Below are 18,817 nucleotides of genomic sequence, written 5' to 3' on the forward strand. Positions count from 1 at the left end.
CTCTTAAAAAACAAGTGTTTCATGTTTATAGATCAATAGCAACAACCAAGTATATAATAACTGTACTTATTGCAAGACCACAAAACCTAAGCTAAACTTTGTGTTTACTCAGTTGTGTCAAAACCAGTCACTGGGCAAAAACCTCTGAGCAGTCCCAGAAGGAGAAGCCAGGCCAAGGCTCCCTTTCTCCCAGCCTCACAGCCCCATGGCAGTCATGCAACACATTCCTCCTCAGCCATTTGGACTCTGACCTCAAGAATCTGGTATTCCTCACGGCACCAGTAAAGCTTCAACAAAAGGGGAGGCTTTAATCACCTCCCATGACACAAAACTGGCAGATGGGTGAGTGGCTGCTGGCTCTCATGCTGAACTCAACACTGGTAAGTCTAAAGGAGGCTTGTACAGGAACAGCCAAGCCATTTTTTGTCTGCAGCAATAGGAGGGAGAGGGATTCCAGCACTTCAGCACAGGCATGATACCGGAAATTCAGATATACTGAAGCTTAATCCTGGATTTTGATGAAGACCCCCCCAGGAATGAAAGATCAACATACCATCTGCATACAAGAGAGATGTATGATCAACTTGTGGTTTTGCAACAACTGATTTCTTCGACAGAAGAACTACACTGGTTCTTTAGTTTGCACAGCAAATAATTTGTCATGTTCATTATCACATGGTCAGCCAAAACTAAGGCAATACTGGACAAATTTAGAGAACTAAGCTACACCATCCTCCTTCTGCCCCAACTACTGGCTAGGGACAGTCAAACACTCTTCCTTAAGGGAAATTTAAGAATACTCCTAAAAGGGAAAAATATCCACAATACAGGGTTTAAGTCTTCTTCCTTCTCTTTTACCTGCAAGGGTTATTTTCATGAAAACAGAGCCTTTGACCTTAGCCATACAAATCACCTCTCCCTATAAAATGAACACTTCATGTCTGCCTGATGAGGACTTGGCAATGGCACCAATTGTTAAGATAAAATTAGCCACAGCATGGTTGTTCCTTAACCCCTGTTTCACTGTTTTGCAGGCATCCTAATAGGAAAGCTTTGGTGAAGGACTGAAGAAATAGTAACTTTAATGGGTAAACTTAAACAATGTCTGTTGTCCCTCTAGTCAATAGATGGTAGAGTGTACAACTTAATCAGTAAGCTCAGGGATACTTAGGAAAAATAACTAACAATAAAAGTCCTTCAACACAGACAACTGAGGTTGACCAAAAAACCTATTTTTCTGTTCTTAAAATGATACAGGAAGCAAAACTTGTCTACCTATCTATACCAATTTTCAAAGCAATCATACTCATGACTGCTAGCTATGAAGTCTGACACACACAGACACCTCTGACAGTTCACAGCTGAAGTGTCTAGGAAAGGTCAAAATACCCAGAACAAACAACAAGATCAGCTGTCAAAGCCCTAAATACATAATGAAATGCTTAAATTCTAACACTGAATTTTTATAACTACATAAAGATGACACAATAAGAAAACCAGGTATATTTTATGTATTTATTGTCTCAGCAGTCTCAAAAAATTTTGGTGCATTCCTGAATAATCAGTCTAGGAAAACTAAATTCAGACAAGTTCATTCTGCAACAACAGACTCCATGAGCTGGAGCACCCATCATTTGGGTTTACTGCTAACTCTTGTTCCCGACAATGAATGATCTCTATATTTTCTACAAAAATAGCTTAAAATATGAGATTTTCTTTTTAAGTTTTGGAAAACTTCTATGTTGCATTACAGCTCCATTTGACTACAAAATAATCAAAGCTTGTTAACATAGATATAAACTGTAATTACCTGACTCTGCATTGATCTTCACTGTGGGGAGTTTCCTTGTTATAACCACAACAAAAGTGATGTCTAATGATAGAAATGGCAAGTAGGATTGGGAAAAAATAATATTCAGAACTAGCAAAAAGAATCTCTCAAAATACCTGGAGCTTGGTGAACTTTCTGTCCAAGAAAATGCGAGCTATTGAATTAAGTTTACAGGTCTTTGTTAATAACTGCAATGTCTGATTATTTTGTAGCTTTGCACCTCTTTTTACAGAAATCTAGTCTCTTCCTACCCATGGTCTCAGGATTGTTCAGGCTGACTTAGCTTTGATCCCATTAAGTGTGAGGTCCTGGGCATTGATATTCTCTGATAGAAAGAATTCCACCCACCTCACAATGAAAACTTTTCACACATTTTTCCTCAGCACAGCCAGATAATGTAAAACAAAGGAGGGATCTCTCTTTTCACATTCTCCAATTCTTTCAAGCTATCAAGCCATTACACTACTTGCTACTCAGAAAAAAAAATCACAATATAGATACATTAGCATTAAATTTCATATCAACTATGTGCCAATTTTTTATATTCACCCATTTTGTTTCCAGACAAAAGACAGCAGAACTGTCATAAAAGTGATAAAAATTAAATATACTTTCAGTAAAGGCACACATTCTGTATCTGTACTCTTGCTGAAGGCATTAATTCAGTTAATAAAGCTCAAAATTGCAAAAGCTTCCTTACCATTATGTTATATAGAAAGGAACCTTACATCTTCAGAAGCAGAGATATACTGAATAAAGCAGCTCAACTAGACAGAAAAGAGAGATTGGAAGCACTTTGCTCACCTAGTTAACCTAGTCATGGATTAAGACAATGTCAAGATGGAGTAATAGCAATAGGAACCCTGGTTTAAGTGCTTTTACTTTATGCATTGCTGTGACTTTGACATGTAAGGAAATGTGGACTTTATGAAATTAATCTTTTTATGTAATTCCAAATAGGTGTAATTCCACACCTATTTATTGACACTTTTTCTTTTCCCCTGCAGTAATTCCTGCTTTATAACAGCCCTAAAAATGAAACCTACATTTTATTCATTGTAGGACCGGTGCAGCCAAACATGCTTGAATTGAGACTTGGAACAAGAGGTGCCTAATGGGATATAAGGTATGATATGTCAGTTTCCCTTTAAGTTTAGGCAATCACAAAACCATAGTGGTACTTTTAGGAGAAAATATTTGAAGGTTTTACAAGTTCTTGACAGAATTGCAACAATTAAGGGATAGAAGACAGTGCTCCTACTCAGAGCATATCTTTACTTCCAAATTTCCTAAAAATACACTTTTATTTTGGCAGTCAATGCTTCAAGAGTAACTTTGACAGTTACATGACCATTTGCAGTGGTGGAGTCTCCCAGTCCTTGCCCCTGGAAACTTTAAAATACCTCCTCTCTCATTAAGCTTCCAAAGGCTTAAGATTTGCCTGAATGAGGCCACAAAATTGTTATTGTTCCCTTAATTCAGTTTCTCAGTACAAAATCCATTTGCCAGTTTCTGGTGTAAATAGTTCATGGTCACATTTCTCTCCATGAAAAGGTATCCCTTGCCTTTTCTTGCAATTATGACTGTGCCATTTTCATAGGTGCTGGTTGCTGCAATGTGTTGCTGATCATGTTAAGCACCTACTTTTCCACAAAAATAGTTTCTGAGACTTAGATAATGATAGTGTAGTATCCTTTAATCCAAGCCAGATAAAGCTGCCTTTCTGAACCAGCTTAAACCATGTTCTCTTCATAGGGCTGACTGCCCCCCTAACACAAAAAGCTGGCAGCTCTTGTTACACATTCACTATGGTTTCAGCCCTTGATGACAAAAAGAAAACTGCAATAAACTCACTACTAACAAAGGTGGAAGAGAAAAAGGAGAAGTTTCCAAGTTACACTCACTCTGACAGAGTATTTCTTCCTGCTCACTGAACTCAGGCCAGACCAGAGTAGGGTGTGTCAAAATGGGATGTGCTCCTTACACTCAATGGGGTCTTTGCCTAAATACACACAGAGATGTGTGGATGCTAACACTGGACAGGCACCCACCACACAAGCTCCTTCAGTCATGAGGATGGATCTCATCCTTGGCACCAAGACAGCAAAGTACACCCACTACAAGTAATTTAAAATCTCATAATTGACTTTTCTATTGTCACTTAGGAATCTGAGCAGAACTGAAAAGAATGGTGACTCAGGTATACTGTAACTAAAGTAGACACTGTATGTACTTTTCTATATGGAATTCACAGTTCCTACAAGACCTTCCACATTGCAGCACTTTGAGGGGAAAAAAGAACAGTTCATTTCTGTGGAGAGAAATTTTGGGCAGGCTTTTCCTGTAAGACAAACATGATCCATGAAGCAACCAGTGCCAGATAATCAGCAGTCCCTCAGTGAAGAGACACACTGGTATCATTAGAATCCTTCTACCTATCAGCAACTAATGACCAGTTAAAAGAAGATTTAAATACTTTCTCAGGCAATGAAAACCATTGATCACATATTTCCATTAAAACTGACAACATTATAAAGTTGCATGTACCATGAAGATTCATACAAGAATTTTAGAGCTTTCCATGATCCTAATAAGCCATTTCATTGTGTTAGATCTAAAACCTAAACTATCAATAGCTCACATCTGTAAATGCCCTATTTCCTCTGTAATGCAACGTAACGCAGAATGATCTAATAAAACCGTATTACCATTTAATTCACAGAACAAAAAACTCAGTCCCAGAAAAATAAAAATTGTTATGTCTTATCCCATCCTGGGACTTGCAAAAATCACTTTTTTAAAGTAAGACATAGTGCAATCACAACTTTTTTAGCCTTGAATGCATGTAATCAAAATGGAGATTATCCATACTATTTTAAATACAGATGCCTTACAGTGGAACAAGGAGAAGAAGCAGACTGTGCTTATGATAAGAAGTTAAAGGACAGCATGCAGCTCAGGGTAGGATTCCTACAAGCACTGAAGGTCAAGGTTAGCTAAACCCAAGAGATTGCTCAGACAAAATCTATTTCCTTAAGGAAGGCCAAAAGGTGCAACCAGGGAAAAAAGAAAAAAAAGGCATACCAAAATAATAAGTTCTCTCTGATTGAGAGATTTAAGATACTATGAAAAAGTATCTCAATAATGCTATGCTTTTTCAATAGTGTGCTAAAATATCATTAAATATGATGCATACACTTATATAGGTATGCACTTAAATACATATACCAAAAATGTAAAGATAAAAGTGTGAATATTTGTGTACGTATCAAAACAGAAGCACCAATGTAAAATATAAGCACAAAGAGAATGATCCCACCATTCCTTTATTGCAAATCATATAATAGCTTTACCATTAACAAAACATTAAATTACTTCACATTTAGAAGCAGCCAGACAGGTCCATTCTGCCCTAATGATCACCATTCATTAAAGGAGTCCTTGTCTACATAACCCATTTCATTCCTTACAATCCACAGCCGAAGCCAAGATGGCTCCTTGCACAGGTAAAGACCACCCACGAGTGTGCACCGTAACACCACAGCAAAGCTGTATGTAGAACTATCCTTGTGTGTGCTTGATTTAGCAGAAAATAATGAGCAACACCCTTGTTGTAAAGAACACCTGTAAAGAACAGTTATATAAAAATCATCATAACAGACAGGCCTTATACAAACCTGTATATACAACATCCTTAAACTGGGAATAGACATTTTACCTTTCTCAATGCTCCCTTAAATTAATTGTTTCTAAAAGGAAGTATACACCAGTTAAACTAATGTGTCTTGTTTTGTTTGCAAAAAAAAAATATTTAAAGCCTCCAGTGTGAGAGGATAATATTCTAACACATGGTATTGGCATTAGAGAAGCCATTCAAAGTATAAAAGATACCATGGAAAAAAATATCAAGATACCTGTTGGGGAAGATAACAAATAGCATTCAAGGCTGGCAAACTCAGCTGGAGATAAAGGGTACCTTACAGGTGAAAGGCTCAGACATCTCTTTTCTTCCCAATGTTAATTAATGTTCTACGTGCTTCGCACAGATTGGGTTTTAATGACTCTACTTCACAAGGAAAAAATCCAACACAGTTAAGATATACTCTGAGATTATCTGAAGTCACAAAGCTGTATGTAAATCATATTGTTCCAACAGTTTCCTGTACTTTTTATTTAGTCTTCAGACATTTCTTGAGGACAAGACAAAACTGCAAATTTTGCACTGAGCTTTCTTCAGTGCTGCCACCAATGACAGGACACACTGATGCAGGTTCAGAGATGAACTGCTTTGTTCCACTGAAAGTGTAACAGAGCATAGTGTTGTTTTAACAAGGAAAGAAAAAAAAGAAACCAAAACAATCCAACCAACAATAGTTTAATTGAAAAATACACCGAACTTTGCCATGCAGCTTAAAACAATTATTGCTTTAATATTATTTTAAAATATAATTAAGCTTAAATGAGAAAGAAAATATGTTATCAGATTTTGAAGAAAAAATACAACATGTCAGCCTATGTTGTTTTTAATTCCAATCTGGAGAAGTTGAATAATACATCTTTAAAATTCTAACTGTAAGTATTGAAATATGCTTGCAATTAGGAAGGCATACAACAGAGATGAAATATAACCTCAAAGACCAAATGAGAATTTATACTCTGAAGTCATTTCATCTGCTAATCACTTCAGCTATCTGTACACTTGTTAAAATGATAAACTAATGGAGACCATTAAAAAATTCCATCTGAAGAATATCCACAGAAAGACAGGCAGATCTAGCAAAAGCACATTAATAGTCCCAAATGACTGAAAAATAACAGTTTTGTGCAACATTGAACATACTTCCCACTGCCATTTTCTAAACAATTTCCCACCTATTCTGGAAAGCATTACTAATGCTGAATTTTCTGGGACACACCCATAGCTTTTGAACCAGCTTCTGTCGGGAAATGTGAATTGTTCAACAGGTTCAAAAGATCCCACTCTGTAATACTCGTAAAGCATTCATCCTTACAGCCATATGGCACTTCATTTTTTTCAAGCACATTTTTACAAAGTAAAACCACTTCTCTTGAATTGGGATTTATTATATAAACTGCAATAAAAGAAGTAAAGAAGATTCGTAGTCTGCAGAGTCAGCCTGAGCAATTCTACATCACCAATGGTTCACCTTGGATTGCAGATGCAGCCCACATAAGGGGCCAGTACAACTTGATCTCACCACAGACTTCGGCTGTTCAGACTGATTGATTGTGACTGACAATGACCATCCCTTGGCTCTTTCCCCTCTGCTCCTATTAACTCATCTATTTCTGCAAGTTTGCTTTTGTAAAGGAGAGGAAAAACCCATTAGCTGTGTAAAGTAGGGGATCCATTTCTTTTTCATCTTGAAAGTTGCTGCTACCTTATTCTGGCTGGTTTTGCTCTTGGTCTGTTTAACTGTTAAACAAAGGAAGCTCAGGTTTCCAGTTTTCTGAGATTTGGATATACTATCTGTCTATCTCTACCCTTCTCTTCATTTATTGCTGTTTAACTGTAGACAACAAAATCAGTCTTCATTCTTGCTTTTTGCATATGAAATGTTCAAAGCCAGGCTGGATGGGGCTTTGAGCAACCTGATCTAGTGGAAGATGTCCTTGCCTGTGGCACGGGTGAGTCTGTGTAACTAGATCTTTAAAGGCCCTTTCCAACCCAAACCATTCTGTCCTTCTATTATTATGATTTGCCACCAATGCAGCTTCCCTTTGACAGTTTAGTTGATAAAATTACTACAAAAGAAGCTAAGTTATTCAAAGTTATGTTTGTTATAAATTACCAGTATGCTAATCTCACCGTTATCAAAATCAAGATGCCATTTTGGCTTAACATAAAGGGTGTATGGTTATTTCCCTCCTCCTCTATCAGCTAGGAGAAAATATTAAATTAAAACAGGATAAACTATGCATGCAAACTAGTCTGTTGCCATCAAACAGCTGGGCTGCTCCAACAGTGACAAAGAGGTCATTGTGTGAAAATACACAGCGATTACAGCAATAAAGGAAACAGCTGATAGAGGTTAGGTGGTGGAAACAAGAGGGCAGCCACAACAGAAAGAGAAGGTTGGAATGAAGACAGGAGCATGGGAGAAGCAGAGGAAGAGCCTGCCAAAAGGCATGGGGCTGGGACACAGCTACAGAATGAGGGGGAAGGGAAGAGCCTTAGTACCAAATTTGTCCATTATCACACTGCATCTTCAGTTTCTTATAACTCAGGTGGACTCTATTTAGGCTGAACAGTCATTCAGGAGTGATTTCAGAGAGGAGAAATTTCAGAGAGAAATATGCAGCTATTTCTGACACAGAACAAGAGTACATTTTTGGCCAAATTACTAAATTCTATTGACTTTTCTATGCAAGGCTGAAATATCTTTATGATTTAGAACAGAGGCTTGAAAGTCTGCCTGGAAAGTGAAACAGTTGGAATGCACCTCTACCATTCTCCTACAACCTGCATAACTTTGGGCAAGTTCTATGCATTTCAAAAGGCAAATCTTTTCCATATCTGTAGGTCACCACACTTCACAGCCACAGGTCTAAAATATTCTTCCTTGCGTTTAACATATACTAGCCTGGGGAGGAATACAGGTTCCCACTGAAATTATGAGTTTGGATTGTAGAATACCAGGTCAAGCATAAAACTAATTAGACCATCACCTGCTAGGGCTGAGCAGCAAAGGAAGAAGCAGCAGCATAAACAACACCCACACAACAAAACTGGACACTGTGGGCCCCATAACTAAAGAAAGCAGGCTGGGACAAAGATTAGATGTGTCTGGGAGGGAGGTGCAGAAAAGATGGAGAGGAAAATTTGGAACAACTAAGGAGGCAGGGGGAAACTCACTGAGCAAGAAGCGTAAAAATGGAGGAAAGAAATGGAAGTGGTAACAAACACATGAAACCTATCTCAGAGAATGGGAGCAAGGGAAGTATGCACTGATTGTTCGGGAAGAAGGAGCTAGAAGTACAGGATGAGGGTAAAGAGAGAACTACCTAAAGAGAGAGAATGGTATTAGAAATAGAACTACCAAACAGACTGTATGGTAGAAGAAATGGGATAAGCAAAGCCAGCATTGAGGCCCTGGAAAATAAGGACCAATACATGGATGAAAGACTGTAGGCCCATGGAGCAGGGCACAGCTACACAGGAGAGGGTTCTATAGAAGAGAATCAAGACTAATTGCTAATTGATGTGGAAGTCTAAAGGGGAGACTCAGACTAGCCAGACAATGAACATGAACCAGGCAAGACAACTGAGGAATGGAAACTAGGACGAATCAGAAGAATGAAACCAGAACAAACTCAAAAGAGGCAGGACTTGAAAAATGACACATTAGTAGCAGTAAGGAAAAATATGCTAACAGGCAGAAGGTACAGCTTTTGAATGTGTGATCACCTTTTAGGAATGGATTCTTCCCAGGAAGTAGCCAGATACCAGTTACTGATGGAAAGCACAGAATGACACTTTTGTCTTTTCCTTTGTTTGCATGTGTGCAACTTTTCCCTTTTTTTTTACCTTACTGCCTTATGTCAACCTATGAGCTGTTTTCCATCTTATTCTCTCCGCCCTGTCCTAAAGAGGGGAAGTGACAGGGCAGCTTGGTGAATATCTGGTGTTCAGCCAAGGGCAATCCACCACACTGGTGCACACAACATGACCTGAAATAATTCTAGCATTATGGAGCTGTAGGTCTATTTTGGTTTGCAATTGATTTAAATTTCTTGTCCTTGAGATATGCAGATTTTCTCCAGAACAGAAAATATTGGCAATAGATTATGACTACTTAAATCTGATTCCTTTTTCTATTCTTGATAAGCCACAGACAGAGATGCAACTCGTTGTTAATAATTTAAAATAATTTCCCTCCTCCTGCATTCCAAACAGCCTTGTTTTCTCTGTTAACCCTTTCACTTTCACTACCCTTTCACTATCATTATCTAACACTATCTTTAGCCTGATCTCAAAAGGAAAAAGAAGCTAACAAAATGCACAATTTATTTGCATGTCCCTCCTCAAAATTCCCAGCACACATTCAACTTCTGAACCCACTGACTGGTCAGTATTAATCAGACATGTTAAAATCCCTTTAAGTTTTATGAAAATGAAAAGCTGCACAGTGGACAAAATGAGTGCTTCCATTCGGATCTTCGACAGACAAGGGCAATTTGGTTGTCACCCAACAGCTGGACTGGCCAACCTGTGAGTGAATACACAGCCGATCCAGTCCTGCTTTCTGGCAGAACAAATGGGGAATGTGAAGCCTCCATGGACAGAAGACTGCAAAAAAGAAGGCTGACATGGTGAGAGGCAAATGGAGGAAATAACTGGACAAGGCACAGGGCAGGAACAGGTACCACACTAAGTGGTTCCCAGCAAATACAGAAGTGTAGTGGAGTTACTGATGTGCACAAGTAACAGGGACCCAAGTGACAGCCCTGCAGACCCGCCAGTTCCACCAATGTGAGTCTGCTTGCAGCCCACTCCATCTCTTATCAACGTGTCCTAGGTGCCACCCATCTGAGGCTGGACTGCCCTTTCTCTCACAGAAAAATTAAGAGGCAAATGACAATTTCCAGTGGCAAAACTTGCTCAGCTACACTTCTGGAAAGCAGAGAAGCAAAGCCAGCACCACCAGCCTGTTCCTGCAAGCTCCACTAAATGGCATCATGACCACAAAGCAGCCAATGGAGGATAAACACAAGCAAAGCATTTGCCATCTTGCCTTCCTACCACTTATTTTCCTTAAAGATCAACCACAGCTGTATCCAAGTATCACACTCTGATTATTTGACACTGATCAGACACTTCCCACTATAGTTTTAATTATATTCTTTATTGTAGCAGTGTCACAACAAGGCACAACGCACTGTTACACGGAGTTGCATGTGCCAGCTCTTAACAAGTTACTCCAACCAGGAGCAGTAGAGCAGCATTAATGCAGCACTGCCCAAACTAGGTTAGTCAGCACAGGCTCCTTTGTGCTGCATTAAACTGAGCCATGTAAACATATCCTAAATGGGGAACGGAGCACAGTGTCTCTTGGGTGACATTATCCTGTGTATAAATAACAAATAGGACTGCTATCCATCGATGGGCCCAAACATTTGTACTCTAATCTTCGTTTTCATCTCCCCACAAACCAGATTCCATGGTCTTATTAGAATATCCTGCTTGCATTCAAATCTTTGTTACAAGCTTAATAGCCAGCCGTACAGCTGTCCCACTAGTCTTGTATAGCAAGATCTATTCCACAGATCTGACTGCCACCAATAGCCAACATGGATACTGAATGAACTCTCATGAACAAAGCTATGTTTTCTTAATAATAACAGTTGTATAAACATAAGGTCTTCTCAGTTAAAGGAAAACCAACATCAAAAAGCAGTAAAACACGGAACCCTAAACCCTTCTTTCTTTGAAGAAACACGTTTGAAGCGAGGTGTTTCTAGTTATGGGTGAATGAAATGAGAATTGAGCTGCAACAAACGGACATCCAGTCTGTATGAAAGACTAATTAGATCCATCTGAGAAGCTGTGTCTAAAACTGCTTCACATATTTCAAAGGAAAGCTCTTCTAGTCTATCTTTTGAGAAGACTACATCAAAACATTTAGTCACAGCTGACGCACATCTATCCACGACAGGAGCACTATTTTTCATAAGCCATAAAAGCTACATTTAAGTAATTTTAATAGTCTGGCTTACTTAAAAATTAAAGAAGGGGGAAAAAAGCAGCAAAGAAATTTAGAGCTAAGAAAGGAACTCAAAACAGCAACGACTTTGTACCTCCTTATGCCAAAGCATCAAGAGATCCCAAAAAAAGAGTCTTATACTGAATATGAAATGTGCTAAAATTTGCTCAGAGAATGGAATTAAAGCTGAAGCAGCATCCAGGAGCTGCAGTTAACTATGGCTTTTGTGGTAATAAGCCAGGCTCTTAACACTATATTAGCATTTTAAATGCAACTATTGCTTCTGCTGAACCAGCAGGAGGAGCTCACAACATTTTTTAATCTATTCATTCTACAAAATTTGGAAGAGGGGTTGGGATGTTGGAGGCGTTTCTGGGCACAGGAAAGAGTTGGTTGGGTATTTTCTTTGCAGTTTTGTTGGATGAGAAATCAGTGTAAAGAAAAGCATCCAAGTAATGTTCGTGTAAGCACTGCTTTCAGAAATTAGAAAATCATTATATGAATATTGTGCTGCAGGATGTCAAGTGCACATGGCACAAAAATAAACTGAAGCAACACCCACGCCTCAAGGTGTTTTCAGTCTTACACCAAAAGACCACAGGAAGACTGAAGGGTGACAGGACACATTAAATGCTATATGCCAGAAATATGACTTTCTGAAGAAAGAAAATGGTATGTTATTGCTCTGTATTGTTACAGAGCTTCAATTTATATTTTATTTTACTGCTCACTGGAATTCCTGTAACCACTGGATCATTACCCATGAAAGAACACAGTCTCTATTTTCATACCACAGGAATTCATGCTATGAAGCCACCTGTGTGGGTAAAACTCTTCATCAGGTAATTTAAAATTAATCATTGTAAAAACCTAACTCCTCTTCTGCCTACTAAGGGACATACTTTAAAGCAGTGAAGTCTGATTCTAACACAAGGAAAATATACATCCAAATAGACCATGCCTGCTTTTAAAACATTTTGCATTTTATCATTTCAGACTTTTCATTGCATTTTCTTTTTAGAAATGTCTTGTAGGCTACATACCAGCACCAGACCATGTTATTGTGAGTTTTTAGCACAACTATAAATCTCCAAAAACTACTATAACCAAGCTATTACACTACTCTGACACAGAGGGAAGAGCACATTTAAAGCCACACAGTGAATGCATTACTCAAGTAATTTTAATTCCCAGCCTGTAGGTATTTTCTCTATCTGCTTATGGAGTACTGTGTGAACAAGCTAATAGCTAATATGAGACAAACAAAGCCAAGCCAAAAATCTCTCTTTACAAAGCAAATATGTACCATCACATACTTAGTGCTAAACTGGCATGGTATTTAAAAACCTGTACAATCCAGATACACTCTGCTTGTCCTCTGGCTTAGTACTAAAGCACACCTAAGTATATACAAATTTTATACGAGTATACTCAATATTTACCTGTAGTTCATGTAAAGGATTTCAGCACTAAAACTTTCTGAGACATTCAATGAGGCAGAGTGGAAATGCATACCAGAAACACTGAGTTCACAAGATACTGAGGCCAAGGCCACTTTCATTAAAAAACCACTATGTCAGCAGTCACAGAAATGTAGCAATTAAAGCAGTTGCCACAGAGTCAAAACTCAGGAATCAATGCTCTCTCAGATTGAAAGATTCAAGTGCAGAGTGCTTGCCTCCCAGGAGCACCAGTCCCCACCAGGACAGCATAGGGCAACCTCTACCCTTACAGTAAATCTGTCACTACAGAAAAAGGAATGCAGGATCTGTAAAGCCAGAGACTCCATCAACAAGCAGGAGCATGACTACTATAGCCAGTACTTTCCAAGCATGGAAATAGGGGTTTTGCTCTCACCACAGCACTAGATTATGCATACTGCATTGAAGGGACATTACACACAATACATCATACACAATCTCTGAACTAAGAGACTGAAAGTAGATATACAACAATATCGGTTTACAACCATGCAAACCATGTGGAAAAAGGCAGGGAAAGTTCTCTGCTTACAGCTGTAAGGATTATCTAACAGATCTTGCCCCACCCACTAGTGCCTTTAAACATGCACTTCCCTTTCATTCAAACTAATGCTGGACATGGGAACAACAATACAGTTTATTTCAAATATATAACAAGCAACAATATATACTTAGCACTAGTCTAAGCCAAAAGTCTTCATCTACTGTTTCTAGGAATATATGTTAATTTGTATTACAACTGGCTGCCACTCTTACTGTTTTAATTCCTACAGGTATTTGCTTTCATCCCTATTAATACAGCACTCATATTTCTCTCATGTGACCAATTAGTTATTATGTGCCTGAAGCATACTAGAAATGTGAAATACTAGTAATAATAATTATGGCATTTTATTGATTCTCTTAACAGGGTTAATAATTTTATAGTGATAGATGGGCAATGTTATTCTCCTACACAGACTACTGGAAAGACAGAAGTTAATATGCACTGAATTACTATCCCACTCCATTCACATTTGTGTTTAAGGAATTAAATGTGAACTAAGCTGGCTTACAGCAACTTCCTGTATCATTGCTCTGATTTTCCATTATACTATTCCTCATTCCACTTGATGCTTTGCATACTTCTGTTTGATTTTTGGGTGGTATTCTTTCCCCCCCCCAAAAGTGAATTTACAACACAATGAAAATATTTCCTGAAGTAGTTTTCAAATAAACTTACTCATCAGTCATGAAATTTACAGTAAATAAATACACCAAAGTTCTCAAAATTAAATGCTTATTATATTTGAATTTGAGGTCAAAGCTTAGCTAGATAAACATGAATTCACTAACTAAAGCATTCACATAAACATGCACCTAGTCTATATTGATCCTATAGGATACATTCAAATAATGATAACAGTAATGTTTTCGATTTTATTTTTATGCTGGCATTTTGTACTATACAATCAGTTTTCTCTTAGAAATGTTAAGAGGTACACAGGCTGATTTTCCACCCACACAGGTATCTAATAAATTCTTTACTTCTCAAGGAAAAGATAGGGGAAAAACACTGGGTTTTTTCCTAAAAATTATTTAAAACATTTATTTTCAACTGGACTGAACAAGCTTCAAAAAATTCTTCTCTATATTTCATATCTGTATTACATTTATCTCTTCTTAAATTTGGATTTAGGAAGTCATCCAATGTTTTGTGAAAATGGTAGCCCATTCTAGTAACAACCTGAATTAAGGAATTTAGCTTTCTCTATTCCTCTTATTCAACATTTGACCTATGCAGGTCCCTCTGGAAATATATCGAATTTCCATTTGCCCAAAGTAACTTCTGAACTATGACACCTTATGCTTAAAAAAATAAAAAATAAACAACTTCAATGATAAGAAGCTACTTTATAACTGAAAACATCTGGAAATTCTTTGACAACTAAACTGAGGAGAAGATGAGGCTAAGCAGTCTGGGAAGGTATGCATTTACTACAGAGATGAAGAACCCTAACAGGAAGGACTGTTTTCAAACATGAAAAAGGAGAATAACAACTACTTGCAGAGAAAACACGCAAATCATCAATAAAGAATTCTCAAGACAGAGTATTCCTACACTGCAGCAAATAATCAGAAAATGGATAATGGCAAAAATAGTATCAAGAATTAAGTTTATTGCATAGAATACAGTTACAAGTTCCTCATTGAACTAAAATTAGGTTGGAAGGAGGGTTAGAACTAAATGACCTTTAAGGTCCCTTAAAACTCAAACCATCCTATGAATAAACAATGCCACCATCACATGGAATTAGACCATCCTTGGTGGCTGACATCTGGTTTTGAAGGGCCATATTCATACACTGCAGGGAAACCACACAGCTAACCAGGTTTCCTCAACATATGCAGGTTCCCATTTGATTTCGTCTCTCCCACCCTTCAATACCCTGCAGAACAGCCGAGTTTTATAAAAGAAGAACAGACTCCAACCTTCAACAGCAAATCTCAATCAATGAAATCATAAAGTAAACACATTTGATACCCAGAGTAGAAATTGAAAATGGCAAGAAGGGAAAGACTCCTGTTTGTAATTGAAGTAAACAAAAGATTCCAGAGTCTGGTGGTGGGATGCTTCTGGGCTACTTGTTGCTGTTTTGCATTGCTTGTTACTGTCTCATGTAAAGGAAGGTATTCTTCCTTCAAATTCTATTTTAGAAGCAATCTTGACTGCAAGATCTTTATTTCAATTGACAAGAGAAAAAAATTTAAGCATAAGAACACTAATCAAAGCTAAGAATCTGACCATCTGTCCTCTGAAAAACTAAGTGGTATATATGACAAGCAGTTAGTTTAAAGTTTCTTCTAGCAATTAATATATAGAACAAAGAAAAAAGAATAAATGACATTTACATCAATTTAGTTGTCAAGTTCTTCGTACACAAGCAAGCAGGTCCCACCAAAGCTGCTAAATTTTATTTCTCAAGTCAGGTCATTGGAATCTTTTAATTGCAAAAGCATTTGCTAAGTTGATAGGGTATCACCAGAAACAACTGTCTGGTACTGAAAATTCTAGTACAATAATTTTATATAAACTTAAGTACTAGTATATATGTTGCTGGTTTCAGAATAAAAACCAAATTACTTCTTGCCCCAAAATATATCAACTTAGGATTCACAGAAGTTTTCAACCTCTACTGGAATCAGAAAAAATAATATTTTTGTTTGCAGTGCTTCAAGCAAAGAGCATCGTTCACACTTGTTGACCACTTATCCTTTAAATCCTTCAGTTTTGGGAAGCAAGGCTGCTGAAGTGGCCTAAAGCCAGCCCCCATCAAGGACCTCTGTTACAAACAAAGTAGTTAAAAACAGATGGTTTCAAAACTCAAAATTCTGAAAAATAAAGAGCAGCGAAGAGCAGTTAGCACTGCAGAATTCATCAGGAATCTCCTGCTAGAGGAAGCAAATGAGAGCTGACCCGTAGCCCAAAGAGCTGCGGAGCGATGCGCTCGGAGCCGCAGGCAGGGAGCGCGGCACAGCTGGGAGCGCACCGCGCTGCGCACCCCGACCTGGGAGCTGGGACAGCAGCACAGCCACAGGGACAGAAAAGAGTCACTGCTGGAAGGGTCCCCGTGGTAAACAGAGTAACTCAGGATGCGAATGCCACTGTGCAAAGCACGGTTTGCAGCCGAGTAAACTTCTGAAAGGGAACGTGAAGGTGGCCCTCCCACTGGGCTATCCAACTGCACCACAGGTTCAGCTATCTTTGTCACAAACCATGAGGGGACACAACCCACAAAGGCAGGAGCCTCTGTCACACCAACTTAATAGCAAAAAACTAAATGCAGAAGTTCAAAAAGTGAGGCTTGTGTTTCTGATAGCAAAGTTAATAAAGCACGCTTTGAATTTCCCCTTTTTTTTCCCTGATGGCATGTTACACCTCCTGATCAGAAACAAGATTTCTCATTCCTAGTCTTGACTCTTCTTTGAAGTTTTAAGGCAGTTGGTTTTCCATTGTAAAGTTTTGAATAACAATTCAGATTTTTGACAGTGCTGTATTTACTATAAACTCTTATCTGCATGACAATCACAGGAGAACACCAGGAAAAAGAAAATTACTGATGAAGAATAACACGTCCTCTGCTCTTTATCCAGCAACAATAAAAATAAGTTTAACTCTAAACAACCCAGCTGTTAAAAAAGAGTTTCCCGCTTTTTACATGACTAAGCTCAGGTCCAATTTTTAATACGCTTTATAGGTATTTTAATACACTTTTTAATACACAAATTTTAATACACTTTTATATCTTTATAGGTATATGGTTTAAGTGAAACAGACTTCTCCTGAAATCCACCTGATGTGATTTATTTCACCAGGTATTTTCCAGACACAAATAAATAAGGAATTACATCTCCCCAAGTATACAGGCATGGTTAAAGTGGAAATAAAATGCAAAAGCAATTGTCACAATCCCTCTGACCCAGGCTTTTAGGCCCACAGCTGGTCCTAATCTGCACTCCTAATTTTTAGTAGTGCTTAGGCACCCCTTCTCTGACACTGAGGGATGCTCCTGCCTCCCTGCCTAGCAGTAGAAGGTAAAAGCAGTAACTCACTGCAGGGACACAAAGGTATGAGAAGGAACTTTCACATTTCTTATTGTTTGAATAACAAACCAAATGATCAGAAATCAGACTCCATGTACACCTTGTCAAACTGGTTTATACTACCTGTAATTCTCATACTGTTGCAAGACATCACAAATATTAGCAGCTCCATTGAAAGTGAGAGACAGGTTTGGACTCAAGCAAATCTCTAAAAATGTGTGCAGATGTATGCTTGTGTAATTGGCTGTGCTAAACAGCTCCCTGGTTTGGAGAAGTCTAACTACAGGAATTAGATCTCTGAGCCCACAGCAGCCAGGGCTATGCAACACTCACAGCAACCAGCAGGCTATCCCCACAGCAGCAGGCAGCTCTTGTGCTGCAACAAAAAGGAGGAAAGGCTGAGGGCAATGACTGCTCCTGGGAAGGGCTATCTCTGTCCCACAAGCCAGTGCAAGCCCAACTCTAAACTGGGCTGAAATCTGACAGAGGTGTTCTGTTCTTTGAATGGGCTGCATCCAAGCTCACAGGATGCCTGTTAGGAGTATTATGTAGATTTTAAAAACTGCGTGAAGACTTGGCCTTTGCTTCTGAAACAACAATTCAGCAAGCAGGGTGTGTCACTGCCATTCTAAGAAAATCTGCCTTATTAAGGCCCTTTTGAAACCTTTTGCCTCAGAGTCAACAAATACAAGTCAATTGCCTATTTAAAAAAAATTACAATCTCATTTTGGTTGTGGAATCACCATTAACAGACATAAAAAGCAGTTCTCCTTATAAATTTATCTTAATACTTCAACCAGCCTGTGTCTTGCCTTTATTCTGCTGAACAGCTGAATTACCAAACCCAGCATTACTGTTCTTCTACTGTCATGGTCTGTCCTTCTGCCTTTCATGCTGACAACATTAAGCGCTTTAGCAATTACCTTAGAACATTTGTAAAAAACAAAAGTTTATACACATTCATCTGAAGTGAATAAGCACATCCTGAAGCATTGGCATTTTACTATGACCACGTACAGTTCTAGCACAGAGTGCTGGATAATGCCATTCCAAGATGATTGCTTATTCTATTGGCTTGGATCTTTGATTTGTTTGTCTAAACACTAGCTTAAGGTAATGCAATTTTTGTCAACATTGCATTTGTTTTCTTGCTCTCATATATTTATAATGGAGTATATGCTCCATTATAAGATGCT

At 38.3% G+C, this 18,817-nt stretch overlaps 1 protein-coding gene across 1 annotated transcript in view; it reads right to left on the reverse strand.

Annotated features, from left to right (window-relative positions):
* PCCA (propionyl-CoA carboxylase subunit alpha) overlaps window positions 1–18,817 on the reverse strand; it is a 273,726-nt gene that overhangs the window by 87,013 nt on the left and 167,896 nt on the right. The gene's annotated exons all lie outside the window — the stretch shown is intronic.

Source organism: Molothrus ater, chromosome 2 (assembly GCF_012460135.2).
Source record: "Molothrus ater isolate BHLD 08-10-18 breed brown headed cowbird chromosome 2, BPBGC_Mater_1.1, whole genome shotgun sequence".
Classification (NCBI taxonomy): Eukaryota; Metazoa; Chordata; class Aves; order Passeriformes; family Icteridae; genus Molothrus; species Molothrus ater.